Source organism: Boleophthalmus pectinirostris, unplaced genomic scaffold (genome assembly GCF_026225935.1).
Source record: "Boleophthalmus pectinirostris isolate CB_2022bp ecotype Guang Dong unplaced genomic scaffold, ASM2622593v1 HiC_scaffold_5, whole genome shotgun sequence".
NCBI classification, from domain to species: Eukaryota; Metazoa; Chordata; class Actinopteri; order Gobiiformes; family Gobiidae; genus Boleophthalmus; species Boleophthalmus pectinirostris.
Window position 1 is genome coordinate 22,519,526 of NW_026571404.1, and position 13,874 is coordinate 22,533,399.

General features: G+C 37.6%; 1 long non-coding RNA gene across 1 annotated transcript in view; it reads right to left on the bottom strand.

Annotated features, from left to right (window-relative positions):
* Positions 1–2,012: 2,012 nt before the first annotated feature.
* Positions 2,013–13,874, bottom strand: part of LOC129411590 (uncharacterized) — a 67,498-nt gene continuing 55,636 nt past the window's right edge. The window contains exons 2-3 of the long non-coding RNA XR_008633384.1: positions 2,305–2,344; positions 2,013–2,145 (exon numbers count right to left, since the gene is read on the bottom strand). This is a non-coding gene — a long non-coding RNA (uncharacterized LOC129411590). The remainder of the gene's footprint in view (positions 2,146–2,304; positions 2,345–13,874) is intronic.

A 13,874-nucleotide genomic window follows, 5' to 3' on the forward strand; every position in this document is an offset into this window, starting at 1 on the left:
AAACAATACAAAGCGAATATAAAATGAAGCTCTTTTTAACTTCACTAGTTGCCGTTAAGACAATAAAACTAATAAAATCAAATAAGAGCAAAAACAGCAATAGATAAAAGGTAAAAACCGTCAAAATAAATAAAATAAATAAATAAAAGACACAGAGGACCACACAACAGGAAAGAGTCAGAGACTCAAAAGTGGATCTTAAGACAATACTTAAAACACACACACAAAACAGACTAGGAATAATACTACTATTAAGAAAAAAATACTGGACAACACAAGCCTTGTTCCAATAAATAAAGTAATGTAACAAATGACAAATGTTTTAGTAGATGAGAACTGATCATATATACACAGCAAATGATTTAAGATACACTGAAATCCAGTTTATCCAAATTTTATGACACCATTGTTTCACCTGACCTCTCCACTTCTTTCTCCAGTGGTTTTGAGTCGGTCAGCCTCTACAGTCCACTTGCGGTCAGTCTGTCTGTACTTACATCATGTCTATCTTTCTTCATTACACATCCAACTTGGTGAACTATAGCCCCACTCAAAATCCCAGGCCAAAAGAATGCATGTATACACTGGTCGTGACCTCACATTCGCGCACATTCAAACACAGATTGAGAAGTTACTGTACAAACACACAGACATACCACATGACCAAAACTTCGTGACCGCTGAACACTATCCAAAAGCGAGGAGAGAGGAAAGGAAAGAATGATGAAGTCGGACTTAAACATTAAACAATAAACAGGCCATTAAGTGCGTGGGATGGGGGGTTAGGATAGCAGATACAGGGGCGCTTTGCTTTGCGTGGAAGATGTAGTTTATTTAAAACACAGTGACCCCATGCTCCAGTGCAGGGATGAATAAAACTTTAATGGCTCATAAAACAGGCCAGCCTATCCAGCAGCTCAGATCCACATGCACCCATTTCTCTATCTGTCCAAAAGGCACAAAGGGGGACAGGCAAAGTGATGTGAAATGTTATTGGGTGAGAGATAATGGAGGAGAAAGAATAGGATACGTGTAGTTGATAAAAGGCTGTTTTATTTGTAGTGGGGGAGAAGGAAGAATACAGGGCAGAACGACAGGCCAAATATTTATTACTCTGGAAGAAAAAAATAATTATAAAGGTATAGGTTTTTAAATCACTTTCTATCATTTGATAATTTAATGTTTTTCAAATTTAACTTAAGGCTATGTGGTGTGCCAACAAAAAAAAAAAAAGTCACTGTATGGCTGAAGTTGTTGTAGCAATAGACACTTTGCAGCCGATGTCATCAATACTTCCTGCGGGTGTGAAGCTAACTGAAAGCACCACTCTGTTTGAAGCTCTGTTACTCAAGTTAGACTTAATCTAACACTATTTATTTAACACAAGAGCTGACTTAATTGAACAACAGGCAAGATGATTCTCTCACACATAAAATTTAAGTTTTTCAGTACTCACTCTCATTTTTGTTGAAAATCAAACTCCTAAACCAGACTATAAACCCTCTTATTGAACACAAACTACTGAAAATGTGTCTAAATCAATTTTGTAGTTTTTTTCTTGAGTTTCAGAAAAAACAAACAACTGTTTGCTAAAGTGTGCATTGTGTCACCATGGTAACATTCCACCATTAAAGATACATGTAGAAAACCCCCAGTGTGATGTCACGGCAAAGTATCAATAGGAAAATTTTACAGTTATTTAAAGATGTACTATGAAAGTTTCCTGGTAGGGGTCCACCACCTCCTTGTCTCTTAGGAGCTGTTATTACTTTGTCCAGAATAGTCTGTGATAGTAAACAATCCATCAGGCTTTTAACCAAAGTTACAAAGTGCACTTAATTACAACAAATATAAACAAAATCACCACTTAAAAACAGAGTGAACTTTCATAGTAGTTCATCAATTCAGTTCATTTTCAGTGTACTCAAAAAAAATCTTTTTGCACTCACATGATTGGTTGTAAATAAAAAGTTTGAATCAAACAACTACCACAACTTTTTTGATTTCAGTGTGTCGTATTAAGTAAGTTTTGAAGCTGTTGCCATGTTTTGAGCACTGGCTTGAGCTGCTGTGTGGCTGTTGTGGGGTGCTGGCCTTTAGTCCTCTCTGTGGACGTCCTGCTGGTGTCATCCGCGGGTCAGGAGACTGTAAATACACACACACAGCACAGAGTTGTAAATCACAAAGGCCCAGAGCAGACTCTAACATGGAGCCCTAATGTGGGACAGACAAGATCCACATGCTGCAGTAAATAACACCACAACATACTTCAGGGGTAAAGCCATAGCATTTTTACATACGTACTTCTACATGTCAAGCAACTTTCTTTGAGCCAGTGCCAAACCTGAAACATACAAGCAGATAAATCAAGAGGGCATACTGCTTTGCTTGGTAAATCTGAACTCTGTTATCTTATTGATTGCCCATCCCTTATAGGACAAAATCAGACTTCACCCTCCTCAGATTAAGAGCTATTTGTGTTTTCATTTGCTCATGTATTTTGCTGTAGTCTGCAATGTTCTGAACTCTGGTGAGATAAAACCAGGACCCAGACTGCATGTCTTTGGATTGTGTAGGGAAAATGTAGTTTGAGCTGGCCAAGCAAATTTGGAAGTGAAATTGTAATAAAATAAAAAAAATACAAAGGGCCTGAAGAGTAAGAGCTTAATCATAATAAATAGGTCGACAAAGCACTGCACTAGAGTAAAAAATCTAAATAAAGTCAAATGACAAAAACAAAACACAACTTGACACAACGTAAGACACTCATTGCACTTATTATTACACAGTTATTATGACAGGGATCTAAGCTTTAAACGCACTGTGCCTGGAAGCCTGCGTGTACACAGGACATCACAGGTGAAGTCCAATCACACAAAAGCTGCATCTCCACAGACACTCATAAAGAAGCACTGTTTTCAAAGCTGGTCATTAATGCCAGGTGTCAGGCTATCTGAAAAAGTAGTTAAGTTAAACATAGTTTTAAATGCACGCATCTCTCACTTTCACACCTTCACAAGATCTTTTACAATCCAAAAGTCACTGGTGCATCGCTGCAGGGCAGAAATCATCTCCATCTTTATCGTCTTTTTAACTGGATGTCTGCAGGGCAAAGGGACTCTAGCTGAACAAGTTAAGAATATAAGCTTTCTCACGCTACAGGCAACAAACGGTACAAAGGAGTTTCCATCATTTCATTTTTGAGGGGACATATTTGAAATCCTGCTTTAGTGAGCACATAACGTAAGATGATTTGAGAAGCAGAGGATCAGAAAAATGGAGACAGGTGATCACTGAAAAAGTATATCCGAAAGGAAAAATTTAAATATCAGAAAGAAGAATAGGAAGCACCAAAATTATGAGTCAATTCTAATATGGTTTTGTGCCTTTAGTAATTTAAATAATAAATCATATCTTATTATAATACATAATTTTAGTACTTCTACTTACAGCACGAGTATGGCAACAATTTCTGTCCTTTCTCCACTGGCCATGCATCCAAAGTTTCTCAGTATAAACTCAACATGACAATCTATGATTTCACTGGAGAAATTGCTGTTGCACTTTGTAACCTGAGTTTAAAATGAGTTAATCTGAGACCACACATGAGTTACTTTAATCCTCAAAATAATCTGCATCCCATGTTTAGCGGCCATTCAAGGATTAAAGGTGTGAAAGTGGAAAACTGCCTTGGCGCGCATTATCTTCTCAACAGTTTGGCAACAGTTAAAACAAAATATGTGAAAGAGCCATCTCATCATGCGCAGATATCAAGGGGCCGTTAGTTTAAACTCTGTTACATTTACATCATTCCCTGTGTGATCTGTGCAGCACTAAATGTTTTTCCAGGCATTAGCGCGTCATCAGAGCGTCCAGCGCCCTGGTCCAGTTTGATCACACACATCTCCGGAGGGCCCTCACAATTATCTCTCTGTTATGTCAAGTGCGCCTGAGCCAAAAATTGCTTGCTTTGGATTGTTCAGTGCTATCAGGTTCCCATGTGAAAACACCAGTGCATGACATCACTGTGTCACTTAGCTAGCGAGCTACCCCTCACATACACAGCATTTGGTGCTAATCCTCGGTTTTAGGGTGTGAGGCCGGAACAGAGCGCTTGTCTGCACGCTCCTCCGGTGGATTCCAGTAAAAATGCAGCAGTGGCTTTTGGGAAATGTTTAAAATGAGTCAACCATGATGGCGCCACTGTAACGTGTAAGAACATCAGGGCAACCACCACTAAGAAAATGGGTGTTTGTGAGATCATTTTGGACTGGTTTAGTTATGCTTGCTGATATTCTGACCAAACTGAGCTCACAGCTGGGCCCCCATGTGCTGCGGTCATCCACTGCTCCTGGGTTGCCCATGTGGAATTGAAGAATGGGTCAAATGCAAAGATACAGATACAGAGACATACAGTATTTCCCTACATAGATCAGTAAAGTATACCTTAACTTTATGAGTGCAACAGTAGCTATAAACTCAGAAAATTGTGTCACATATAAATGTGAATACAGCATTTGATCCAATTCAATACTCTAGAAACATTCCTTCCTTCCTAAATGATAAATACACACATTCAGTTGTTTCATTTCATTTGTTTGTTCAGAGGAAACTCCCAATAGATGAGTTAACCCTAAATACTATTCACTATTCATTAAGCTCTTCATGAGTTGGCTCAGATGACTTTTTAAATCTATTCTTGATTGTAACTTTATTGGTGTTTACTCATTTCTGACAGATCAAATTGGGTCTCTTTCAACAAATAATCAAAGTGATTGTTTTACAAGTACACTGTTTGCCTATGAGCACCAGGCCGTACGCACGCCTCACCCTCCCATCCAGGGGCTCTGATAATAGGCAGGGGCTGTGGAGGAGGTGCCCACTGGAGTGTGTCAGTTCCTGGAGTATAGACTTACCAGGCGACGAGATGCACCGGGCCATTACATGTGACCCCTGCCCCCCACAGACACCCTAAGGTGCTCCGAGCGCGCTCCACTGGATCCTGCGTTGTGTCTCTCTGTCGCGTGTATGTAGATGTGTTTCATTATGGTTCAGTCTAGTTCTACACTGGCCAATAAGAGCTGCGGGCCTGTCCTGTGGCTATGTGCGCATGCAATGGGGGGTGTCAAATCTGAATTTTAATCACACCTCCCTCCAATTACCAGCGCCAGCCACCCTGACAAGAGGCAGACAGGAGGGGCCCGGGCCACATGCACAGAGGCACTGTCATATTATTCTTAATTATAGACCTGCGGTAAATGTAAATACACACAAATCACACATTGGGATATAATTATTTAAAAGAATGATATCCAAAACATTTAAAACATATTCTTAATCATAAGTTTAAAAAGTGTTTCATTATTTTTTTCAATTCTTCAAATGCTATTCAAGACAATGTAACAAGATGTATTTCCATTCTTGAATACAGAATTGATTGAGAGGTACAAATTACTTTTTTCAATGTATTTATCTGGAGATTGTGTTTTGGATCAGCTCCCTGTCGTCTTTTCTTGTGCATTTACATAGTGACTTATGACGTCTGGTGATCCAGCAGAGCCTGTGGTCTCTAATTAGAAGAATGCTGCAGAAATCAGTCAGCCATGTCGTAGTGAGTCTGTGTGAATGACCTCCTCACCGCTCACTGTCCACTCGTGATGTCCACTCATGCATGGATGTCCTGCTACTTAGGCCCTCAGATATGTGTATTATTGTCTGGAGGTGACAGATGACCAATGAGAAGCACAGATTTGTCCAATTTCAATCAAATCAGCCAAGTGCATTGTTTTGAACTTATCAGGAATCTTTATAGAACAAAACTGGCACATACTGAGACTTTTCATTTTTTTAAAATTATTTATTTATGATTATTCTTTTTTTTAATCATATATATATTATTTTCAAATACTCATGCATTCAAGGACAAAAACAGCAAAAGTATTAACTGAATCACCCACCCCAACAATTAAATACACAAAGAGAAAGAGTTAAGTACAATAATTGACGCATATTGGACCTCTTAGCTTCAGTGGAGTGGTGTAGAGCGGAAAAGATATAGTGAAGGAAAGAGAAATAGAGGGATGGGGAGAGACCATAGAATATGCAGTCTATATACAGTCTGTGGGAGAGATAGAGAGAGGGAGGGATGGAGAAAGAGGCATAAAAAGACAGAGTAAGGGACGGCGAGAGAAAGAGTGAAAACAAAGAAAAACAGTCAAATTGATGAAATACTACTAATGAACAATGGAATCTTCCCTTATTTCTTTTCTTAACACTTTCTTTTCAAAATTTTACCATTAACTATGTAACTGAGAGTAAATAAATACATATTTTCCAGAACTCTTAAAAATAAATCCCTTACTTATTCCAGTGCAAACTCTGCCATACTTAAGCACACTCATCATATCATTATTAGCGTTATCTGGAGGCATATTACAAAGAAGGTGCTGACATTCAAATGTAAATACAAGCGGAGGTGCAGTTAGCGTCTAAGGGCACCGCACGCTGCTTTGTCCTGACTCTTCACCCACACACAATGGGCCGCACAGGGAGGGGAGGGGCTGTGACCGGTGCCCACAGAGCGCCTGCCAGGGAGGGGCCGGACAGCAGCGAGAGAGAGGGGTCAAAGGTCAGGAGCACAAGAGGGTCTGCTCTTCATATCACCGCATTACTTCTTGTGTGTGTTCATCTATATTCACTAAATGCAACATACAGAATTAGACTAAGATTGCAATACTTTTTTTTTCAATTGGGTATTTATAGGAAGAACTCAGGTAAATGAGGCCACTTTTTGGTTTATCATCTGGGACAATAATTTTAAATGACCTTTGGCACTGAAATATGTTTTTATAGGTAGTAATGACTGATATTCTGGGGTAAATTTGTCCCAAAGCTTTTGAAACCGCAGCTTGTTGATAACCAAAATGTTATTATTTGTATCTATTTACTGTGATCATAGAATATTTTTTAGCTATAGTAAGTGGAAATGGGCAAAGATATTTACAAAACAGCATAAAAATTGCCTTTATCTGATTAAAGCAATTGGCTGCTGAGTGGTAAATGTAGAGTATTATGAGACCATTCCTTTGAATTTTACCAAAATATTCTACTATTTTGAAATAGTTAAATACAAAAGCTTTTTAGTTTATTTCATTTAGTGAGCCTGAGTGAACAGGAGCTTTCTCACAGTCTAAATGGTTACATTACTGCACCATTATAAGTCATTTGAAATTGTCTCTAAACTTCTGAAAATACTCAAGGACACATGAGGTAATGGTTCGAGGGTGCCAAGAGGGCTCCACATGACAAGTGTGATTATAAAGATCTCTAGATCCTGTGAATATAAAAAGATATACATTTCATTCACACAGATCCATACAAATAAACACAGATGACACACTCGTCCACACTGCGCCCCCCCCTCTCCCCCCAGACCCCCCGCACCACCTCTCCTGCATAAACAACGATGACAAGTGGAGATTAATGAAGGCCCAGCAGTGACAGACCAATCTAATTGTCAGCCATGATGGCCACTGAACTCCAACAGTGTATTTGTACAAGGTTACTACAGTGCTCTAAAATGCTGCTAATTGATCATGACCAATAAGTAATTAGAAAAACTGATAGTGTGACCTTCCTGCACAAGTGTTAGATAGACATAGGCTGACAATAATGAAATATCGGACAGGGATTTCAGATACAGAGTCATATTATAGGAAAGATCATAACAGGGCAAATTCAATAGTTTTGATGCTGGAAGACAAACAGTAACAGAGCCAAAAGCAGAAGTGGCCCATGGGAAAATTATAGTTGCTGCAATCGGCTATTACTTTTTAATTAAAGTAGTAATAATTAAAAAAAACAAAACAGCTACTCATATTTGTTTGTTTGTATTTGTACTTGTGTACTGTGTAATTTAAATATTGAAATAAAAAAATGTATATTTCATCACTATACCCCAATTCTTTATCTGAAGCTAACTGTTATGACTGAGAACACAAAGTGATCATTAAAAATACTTAACCAAATGGCAAGACACATTTCAAATATCAAAATAAGTAACAATTTCTTTTTCTTGGCTTTTTAAATAGCTTCTTATGAGCAAATGGCTTGTGTTACCTTTCCCCCTGCATGTGCTCAGATGTGGTGTGGTTCCCAGGAGTCTTCACTGGGTTTGTCTAACCACTGAGAGCTGACAATGGCCTTGGCTCAATGACCTGACTTCACTACGATCACTGGCAGCTCAAGGACTGGCTCACCGGGAAGGAATGTGTGTGAGAACCACTGCCTAAATAAATACTATAGGCCCAACTGTGACTCTGCAGCTGGGAATCACCAGAGCTGGAAAGACTGCTTTTCAGGTATAACCCAATAGGTTTAGAAAGGCTTTACTCTCTTTTACTCTTAGACCAGACCAATAGGGTGACGTCATTTAGGGGTGTGTAAAAAGCCAAAACATTTATAGCATGATTTACATGGAGTGATTCTACCATGATTCATGCAGATGTAATATTTTAATTAGGGAAGCACCAATACAAATACTGGTATCAAATATCGGCACGAATCCATGAAAATTTGCTAGATCATTTATCAATTCCAAAATTCACTTCTGATGATATCCTGTATGGGGCTATAAACTGATGTAATAAGACTATTTACTGGTTGTAGTTGGTCCAGAAAGTCTTATAATGTTTGAGCTTTTAGTGGGAAGTTCTTCTGTAATTACATGAGAGACAAATAACAATTAACAGCTACAACACATTTTATCATACAGTATATTTTGTTATTAGGAAAATAAAGTCTATCCTTAGTCGCTGCACTGGTATTGGTTAATATCAGGTATTGGCAGATAGTTAAAGCCATAGTATCGGAGCTGGTATCGCATCTGAAAAAGTGAAATCAGTGTCTTGCTGGTATTTTTTATATTGCCTTGAAGAGCTAAAGTTGTCTGGTTCCTCTGAAAGTTTGCACTTCATTGCAGTTGGTTAAATCCACCTGTCAATCACTCATTCATTGCTGAGGCTGACCAGTAAGAAGTGTGGGTGTGTTTAAGGGTGTCTGTGTTTCTGCATAGAACTGCACTCAATAGAAAATGAGTGAATAAAAATATGGCAATTTGACCAAACATGCATATGGTGACTGGAACAAGCTCATAATTACTTTTTTATCACCATTTTGCCTAGCTCTAACTGATATCATTCTGTACTCTATTTGGAGCTATGATACATAACAGCAAGTGGTTAATCAGTTTTAATCACGTGAAAACTGGCTCAAATATTTGACCATTTGTGGGAACAATACACCGTGTAAACAAAGGACGCCAGTGTTAGCAGATTGCAAACAAGTTGAATGAATTTTAATGATAAGCTTACTGCTGTAGCTACACTGGCTGTGTTATCAGTGCTTAGTATCATACTCATATCAAAAGCAATGAAGTAATGCTATCTGGCGTTTGTTTATTGGCTCAAGGGCCTTTTTAAATAATACATGTCTGCTGACGGCTAACATGATCTTGCTGTCAATAACAATTCACTTTGCACAAACAGTGGACAAGCTTTTCCATCCTGCTGCAAAGGACAGAGGGGATTCATTTCACATGTGAAGGGGACATTGTTAACTCAGGTCCAACTTTCTTTCAGTTCACAGCGCTGCACTGACACTGAACAGAAATACAATAACAAATGTCAATCTGCTGTCATATCGTCTTATTCTATAAACTATGCAAAATTCCCAGGATGAAATTCAAATTTAAAGGTGCACTATGTAACATTTTTGGACAGGGTTCCAGCACCTGCTTGACTTTGGGATGCTTTGCCTAGAATGTTTCAGAGTATGGCATTGAATCTGTCCGTCTCCACAAAGACAAGATTGTGATGCCTCCAGGACAAGTTATCCAGATCCAGAAGGCTTGTACTGTATTTCAAGATATTTATTTGCTACAGAAACACTTGTAACTGAATAAAGAAAGGAAGATAAGTATAATGCCACACTGTGAAACATTCTTAGCAAAGCAATAATATATCCACAAGCAAGAAGCAGGAAAGCTACATAGCACACTTTTAAAATAATTACAGGATTTAAAGTTTTCTGAGAAGCAGATGTAGCAAAACTCTGTTCACTAAAATCAATACTGAAGTCTAATATGATGCTAAAGGTATGAATATCTCAGCAGCAAAATGTACATCAGTAACAGAAACTAAAAACACATTCTCAAAGCCCTCCCCATTTTCCCAGGTTGTCTAATGCCTGCTGTTAGTGTGTGCCTTAATGGCATATGTGTGTATGCTTGTGTGTATGCTTGTGTGTATGCTTGTGTGTATGTGTGTGTGTGTGTATGCAGGCTAAAGGTGTTCACCTTAGCACTTATGGAGCTGATACTAACCTCTGCAGACACCTCTCTTGTGCCGGGTGCGACCTCGCCCCTGACATAGGATTCTGCACCTGTCACATATTTTATCACATGCACCAATCACAAACGCTCCTGTCGACACACAAACACACACAGAACAACATCATGCACCCGCCACCGTCTGCCACCTCCGGGTCGCCTGTTGGCACTTGGCCTGCAGCTCGCCGGGTGGGAGGAGAGTATGTGAGGTTCTTGAATTCAAGTAAATGAAAAACATACTTAAAAAAAAGTTCAATAAGAACCTCTAAGGCGGGAACTTCCCTGAAATATATTTCAAATCTATTCAAAATAAATAAATAAACTAGTAATAATAATAATACACATTTTTGGAATTGTCAAAGAATTGAAAAAGGTTTTGATCTTGATTTTTATAATGAGATATTATGCATTTATCAACAGACCATTCACCCATAATCTACATTTAGAATCCGGTTCATTACGTTAAATTAAATTAAACAGCTGACAGTGCCTTTGTGAAGGTATGCACCAATGTACACAACTGTTATAGAAATATGATTTTAAAATGTTGGATATACAATATTAGTTGGAGTTGTCATCCAGGTTCAATTTACCTCTGCATGTTAACTTAAGATCTATAAGTGCAATATCAGCAGAGCAGTATTTGAACTACCACAGACCTGCTATTCTATGGGAGACTATATTTTTGTCATATTATTCTGTTTCTAATAGCGTTTCCCCCCAGCACTGCCAATACAAACTAACAGCCATACACACCCAGCAGGACGAGTCAGGAACACTGGCAGGTGAAAGTGAAAAAGATAGATGAGCGCAAACCCATGTCTCTGAAACTATTGCACTGATCCAAAATAAGCACTTGACCAAAGCTAACATCATCGGAGCACTATTTATGGAGCAGATAAAATATTTATACAATGAGTCATCAAGTCTACTCGTGGAAAACAGCTGCAGGGCAATGGGGCTAAGCAAAATATGTGCATTTTCTTATACTGCAATAATGGTTTATTTGCATTTCATGATAATTAACCATTACAAAGATTAAACACTGTTACATTATGATACCCAGTAATAAGCTCTTTTTAATGACATTGTCTGTTTTTGAAATTGACCGGTGGTTAGCACCTCTGGCTAGCTCTCAGCATGGAGGTTGTGGATTTGATTTTGTGGGATAGTTCACTCTTTCTCTTAGTGGATTTTGTATGTTCTTTTATGTTATTGTGGGTTAGAGAGAGGGAGAGAGATACTTTATTAATCCCAAGGGAAATTCAAGATTTAATTCTGGTTAAAAAATACTGTATATTTTACACAGTCCAAAGAATGGTCATTGTTCAGTTCTGAAGAGGCAGACTTAATCAAAGGCCACAAATACACTGCAAAAACTAAAATCTTACCAAGTTAAAATGACCAGAATTCAGAAAATGGTATCTTGATTTGAATTAATGTCACATGACAAGTAAAATGATCTACCAAATGGAAAAAGACTTTCCATACTTAAAATAGGAAAATAAATCTTGTTACACAAAAAATAAGAAAAATAACAACCCTTTGCTCTTAAAATAAGAAACTAAATGTTATTTAGTTTGAATCGAGAAAAAAATCCAAGTCCAATCTCCTCAAATCAAGTTATATATTCTTAAGTTGAGTAGTTTAAAGGTACGTTGTGTCCGTCAAATGTTTTTTTTTTTTTTTCCATGGAGATGTTCTTGCTTCATCTGGAAAGTTTCAGAGTATGGTATTAAACTTTTCTATCTTCATGGAGACCAAACCAGACCAAGTCAGATCTATGGAGAGGCAACCCCGCTCACAGTAAGAATGCCTGCTTTTCTAAGTATTTTTGAGATATAAAACCACCTGTAATTGAGTAAATGTAAGGTAGAGCTGTTTAAAGTCATACTGTAGAACATTCCAGGCAAAGCAATGACATATCCACAGAAACTAGCAGGTGACAGACCCCCAACAAAAAAGTTACACAGTGCACCTTTAAACCTAAATGTAAATTTTTTGCAGTGTTGAAATAAGAAGTTTATTAATAGTAGTTTTTTTCAGTGTATTAGTTAATTAGTTCCTGAAATAAATAATTCATCATAGCTCAGTGAGAAACAAAACAATAGGATGAACACAAATCCCAGACAAAACATTGGCAAAGATTGTAAGGTATGCTCTGACTATTCTGGTTTAGAATGTAAAGCACCTAATTAGAGCTGAATAATACATAGAGGGTATCACTGTAGTTCTGGTGTTTGGTGTCACAGAGGTAATCCAGAGCCAGGCCAAGACTCAACTTAATAATGAATCACGTTTAGGTGGTGTTCTGATTTATATCGTCTTGGTTCATTCACAGCCATAATACAAGTTTAAATGTAAATGAGTTTGGAGAATGCACCTCTGGAGGATACATCTAGTATGTTGTTTCTAGGACACTGATTCTTAGACAGACAGTTCCTTTAATTATGCAGCACACATTCAAATAGCCTACAAAATGAGACAAAATACCAGTAAGATCTAGAGGGCTTTATATGGAAATTACAGTGGAATCGGGTCATGTTTGATATTATGCAAGAGTATGTACCGGGAGAAAAGCAGAATAAAAGACTACTTTAAATGCAACTATTAAGACAGACTCTCCCTCCTCATTCATTAAACACACAACGTTCCCTGACTCACAGCGGATCCCCCTTGAGATGAAATTATAATGTGATATTAAGAGAAGTGGGGCAGTGGTGACTGTGAAATACACTAGGCTCTTTATGCAAACATAATGTGTGAAGGAATGTAATACAAGTAGCTACATAGATAACATTATTTATCAGTCTGTTTACAACATGATGATTCTAAGTACTGTAATAAAGTAGAAACATCCCACGTGAAAGCAAATTAACACATATAACAAAAAAAAAAGTCATTTTAAATTTAAAGCATCTGTGGTATGTTTTCAATATTATCATGTTGTCTGTAAAACACAAAGCATACATTAGCAAACACTGCCAAAAACTTTTAAATAGTCTGAAAACTTGAGGAAAAAATACAAAATGGATTTAAACAACACATTTTCAGGGGCCTTTAATTAGGTAAGTCAGTTCTTTATGGTCAGATTGTGTTAAAATAAAACTCATATTAATGTTAAATGATAAATTAACTAACTAGAGTAACAGAGTTTCAGATTGAGTAGTGCCTTCAGTTAGCATCACACCTGCAGGGAATGTTGATAACATCAGATGCAAAGTATCAATTGGTTTATGCAAAAAGTTAAACAAAATAGTTCACAGAACATATTTATTATAGTTTTATATCAAACAAGTGTCAGTTTGTGAAGAAAAGCTGTGGAAATTTTTGAAAATTACAGCAAATAGTATTGAACTCAAAAAAGGAATCCCTCTATCTATGTCTCAAATTCACAAAATTCTAAACGTTTAAATCCTGCAAAATGACCAAAACAACAAAATACAAATATTGCTTCATCCATGTTTGACACTGACCACAGTAAATG